Source organism: Trichosurus vulpecula, chromosome 1 (assembly GCF_011100635.1).
Source record: "Trichosurus vulpecula isolate mTriVul1 chromosome 1, mTriVul1.pri, whole genome shotgun sequence".
Lineage (NCBI taxonomy): Eukaryota > Metazoa > Chordata > Mammalia > Diprotodontia > Phalangeridae > Trichosurus > Trichosurus vulpecula.
In genome coordinates this window covers 421,764,034-421,768,988 of record NC_050573.1, presented here as the reverse complement: position 1 = coordinate 421,768,988, position 4,955 = coordinate 421,764,034, and the positions used below count along the sequence as shown (strand labels likewise).

Genomic DNA, 4,955 nt, shown 5'->3' with positions numbered 1-4,955 from the left:
ATTTTCAATATATGTGAATAAAGGAAGAATATAAAATTCTTGGGGGAAAATAGACATATTTGCTTCTGTTTGATAAAATATCAATAACTATAGATCTATAGATCTATTTCCTATCTCAATAAAATGATTATAGGAATAATTTATAATTTTATTAGGAGCATCTTTGATGAAGATATGAGAAGGAAAAAGTCAGGTTTCTGTAAGATCCGGTTAATGCACTCATGATTTTCACTCCCTTATACTCCAGTGAGGTATTACTACTTACCCCTTTACTTGGAAACCTCAGAGCAGTCCTGCTTGTAAAATGACTCTTAACCTAACAATAATTATATAAAAGTCCCCTCACCGAGGCAAAGGACTGTTTCATGGCTAAATAGCTGGGGATGGAGGGAGAGACAGACAGGGAGACACAGAGAGACAGAGATAGACAGAGAGACAGAGACAAGGACAGAGAGACAGAAAAAGACAGAGACAGACAGACAGAGAGACAAAAAGAGACAGAGACAGACAGACAGACAGAGATAGAGACAGAAAGAGACAGAGAAAGACAGAGACAGAGAGATGCAAACACATACATAATGCAACCAATGGACAGTCTATATATACCACTGGTTTCCCCTAAATTTCAGAAGAATGTAATTTTTGTTTGTCATATGACTCTCACTATGAATACATGACATGTTTTAGCTAAGAGTACAACAGGATTGGCATTCATGGATGGGTTTGCATGGATCAGTTAGAGGGAATGCCCATATCTTATTAGATCACAATTCCATTGGAATATTAGAGTAGTGATATCCTCTTGGCTCCTTTTCCTACCATTCAGATCTCCTATTTTGCAGAATATATCCCTAAACTTTGGGCTACCTGCCTTGCTCTGTCCTCTAGTATTTATGTCTGCCAGACCTTTCTCTATAATTCTAAACAATCACTGCTTATTTTGCTTCTTATGATTAGTGTATGACCTGACTTTGGCTTGCCTACCTTCTCTCTGACCTTTGAAACATAGATGCTTTCCCATTCAATAGTCCTCACTTGCTTCCAAATGCATAGTTCCACTTTTATCAGTAGTTTCCAGATCTCTCTCTCTCTCTCTCTCTCTCTCTCTCTCTCTCTCTCTCTCTCTCTCTTCTTTCTCTCTCTCTCCTGCCTCTCTCTCTCTCTCTCCTTCTCTCCCACTCTCTTTCTGCCTCTGCATCTATCTCTTTCTCTGTTTATCTCTGCCTCTGCATCTCTTTCTTTGTCCCTTTATCTCTCTCTGTCTCTCCCCATGCCCTCCCCCAGGTCTCCCTGGTCTCAGGGCTTCTTAATAATGGTGTTGACTGGGTGCTCAGGAAGCCCCATTGCGACTAGTGCAGCCTGTTTGCAAGATGACAGTTAGACACTGAAGGTGTGGTTTTATGGCTACATATCAGACAAAGCTAACTGTTACATTTAGGATTGTCCCCTCATCCTTGGCCCCATTAGCAAGAAATGTATATCTTTCCATTGGTGTTGTAGTCATCTCATTTCTATGAACTTCCTGGCCCCCTAAATAAGACCCAAAAAGCATAGGGAGGATTGGGTGGTATTGTTATTTTGGTCTCTTCTAACTCAGATAAAGAAGAGCTGAGTAAGTAGTATGCTCTGTTTCAAACCAGGTCTAAAATTAAACACAGCCTATTTCAAAGTAATACAGAATTTATAAATAATTTTGTTTCTCATTTTATCTTGTAACACTTCCTCCCTGTCTTACACCACCTAAGGTGCTGCAATCTTGCCTTATGGTCTGAATATGACAAGACAAATGGAGCCACTAATAAATCCCAGGTCCAAAAAAAGAAGAGTAAAATATTACCCACTAATTAATAATAATAATTGATATTTATATGGATTTAAGATTTGCAAAGAGTTCTACATGTATTATGTAAAGCAGCCCTATAAAGTAAACACTACACATATTATCCTACACTACAGATAATATCCCTTTTTAAATGCTAATCTGATGTTAAGTGGATAAATGGGAGTAGGGTACTAGTTACTGCATCCCTAAAATGGGCAGAACACAGCTAGGACAGAGGCAAAGAAAAGAGAGCCTCCTCAATACCGTTTACAGTGCCTGAGAACCCTACATGTATGTAGTGGGGTGGGGGGATAAAATGTAATGGGCCTCAACCTGAGAAAATGCAGCCAGAGTCAAACCATGTTACAAATGCATAAAATAAAATGTATAGTATTACAAAGAAAACCAGTTATAGTAAAATATACTTATCAAAGCAAATTCATGGAGCCCCTGAAATCTATCCACAGACCTTCCATGGACCCCTGGTTAAGAAGCCCTACAAGGGAATCATCCTCACTGAGGACCTGATTTGTCAGCTCACAGGCATCATGCTCTCACTGTAGAGCAGCAGTGTAGCTATAGGACCTTTTTTAAAAATTTTCTTGCTTGTTGTAGGAACTAAACACAGGTAACTAATAGGACCGTATCCCTGACTGAGTGGTATGCTAAACAGGCCAGGGGCAGCTAAGTGGCACAGTGTATAGACTGCCAGGCCTGGAGTCAGGAAGACTCATCTTCTTGAGTTCTGACTTCAGACACATACTAGCTGTGCTTACCTGGGCAAGTCACTTTACTCTGTTTGCCTCAGTTTCCTCATCTTTAAAATGAGATCGAGAAGGAAATAGCAAGTCACTCCCATATCTCTGTCAAAAAACAAACAAAAAACAAACAAAAAATGGGTTACAAAGAGTCAGATATGACTGAATATAACTAAACAATAACATAGGTCATTAATAAATAGCAAAAAGGCTCTCCAGACTATTCCAGTCTCAAAGAACACATTCAAGATGATACAGAAAGCACTTGCCTTTTGGTCTGACCTGTAGCAAGGGGCTGTGCAGGCAGTAATGAGTGCCCTAGCTTTTGGCCCTCTCTGTCACCAGCTTTCTTTCTCCAGCTCCAAAACCTTCGCCCTCTGTAACCATGATGGAACAGACCATCTCCTCCCCCAAGGACTTCCTGGCCAGTGGCATTGCTGCTGCCATCTCCAAGACTGTATTGGCTCCCATCAAGAGAGTCAAGCTACTGTGGCAGGTGCAGCATACAGGTAAACAAATTGCTGAAAATAAGCAGTACCTAGGCATAATGCATTGTATGGTCCAAATTCCAAAGAAACATGGGATGCTTTCCTTCTGGAAGGGCAACTTAGAAAATATCATCAGATATTTCCCCACCCAGGCCCTTAACTCTGACTTTAAGGATAAGTATAAGCAGGTGTTTTGGGGAGGAGTGCGCAAGCACACACGATTTTGGAGATATTTTGTGGGCAATCTTGCCTCGGGTGGCGCAGCCACCGTTCCCTGCTTTGTCTATCCCTTGGATTTTGTGAGAACCCACTTGGCAGCTGGTGTTGGGAAGTCTGGCACTGAGAGAATTCAAAGGCCTGGGAGACTGCCTTATGAAAATTACCAAATCTGATGGAGTTTGTGGCTTGTATTAAGGTTTCAATGTCTCAGTGCAGGGTATCATTATCTATAGAGCAGCCTACTTTGGAATCTATGATACAGCAAAAGGTATGCTCCCAGATCTGAAGAACACTCATATTCTGATAAGTTGGATAATTGGGCAAACAGTGATTATAGTGGGTGTGGTCTTCTATCCCTTTGATACAGTAAGGTGATGAATGATGATGCAGTCTGGGAGCAAAGGAGCTGATATCCTGTACACTGGGACAATTGACTGCTGGAGGAAGATTGCTAAAGATGAGGGTGGCAAAGCTTTCTTCAAGGGCACCTGGTCCAATGTTCTTAGAGGCCTAGGTGGAGCTTTGGTGCTTGACCTACGTGATGGATTGAAGAAAGTAATCTAAGTACATCCTAACTAAAAATGGAGCCAGTGAACATAGATCCTGTAGGATACTTAACCATGCTTAGCATTTTGGATCATCGACCTTTAAGAAATTCCTGTTGTCTTTTTATCCAGGCCAGATCATGTTTGTAGAGGAGCCAGGAAAAGCTCTTAGAAAACGCTGGTGACAGAGAGGGCCAAAATCATTTATTGTGATCCATTATTCACACAGTTGAATTGATGATGATTCAGTATATTGATTCTATTAGTTTGGGGGAAAATGACAGCTACTGTAGGTCCAAGGAGGCAGATCAACTTCTTAGACCATCTAGTTTAAATGCTCTCATATAGGATGATAAATTTGTGCTTAAGTATTTATTTTAAAAAATAGCACTTAAGCAGTATGTATATACATATGTATATATATATATATATATATATATATATATATATATATATATATATATATATATATATACTATTTTGCACAATTGACTATTTGGTAGTTATGATGGTCTGTGTTGAGCATTCTGCTGTAAAACAATAAATACACAGAAGGGTCTTAAAAAAAGGCCCTTGAACCACCCTTGAATCTTAAAGGGTTGCCCTCAGATACTCTATGAACTAGCAAAGTAAACCAGAGTATCTGCTGTATTTGGTGAGCACCCATTCTTGGGCTCATCTTCACTGGTACTATATATACAACAAAATTTACCTTGAAATGTTAGCTTTGTTCAGTGTAATCAATAGTGTTATTTTCTTTTTTCTCTGCAACTAATCAAAATCTGGGCAAAGAAATTCTTTGGTAAATCAGAAATTCCAGAAACTTTTATAGTATGAAAATAACCCTGGATTGAAAGTCCAGGAGGCCTAAACTCTGGCCCCAGTTTTGTCACCAATTTGTTGTATGACTTGGTACAAGTCATTTAACCTCTCTTAGTCTTAATCTTAGTTTCTTCACTTGTCAAACAAGGAAGTCTTTTCTGACTCTAAGATGCTAGATTTTATTATTCTAGCCAGGATCATACACTTTGCTTTGAATATATGTTGTCTTGCTAGTTAGAACGCAAGGTATTTGGGGGCAGGGAAAAATTTGCTTTTGTTCTTTTATTGCCAATGCTTAGCA

At 39.5% G+C, this 4,955-nt stretch overlaps 1 pseudogene; it reads left to right on the top strand.

The window, feature by feature from the left end:
* The first annotated feature begins 2,965 nt into the window (after positions 1 to 2,965).
* On the top strand, positions 2,966 to 3,851 carry LOC118828711 (annotated as a pseudogene).
* Positions 3,852 to 4,955: the final 1,104 nt, after the last annotated feature.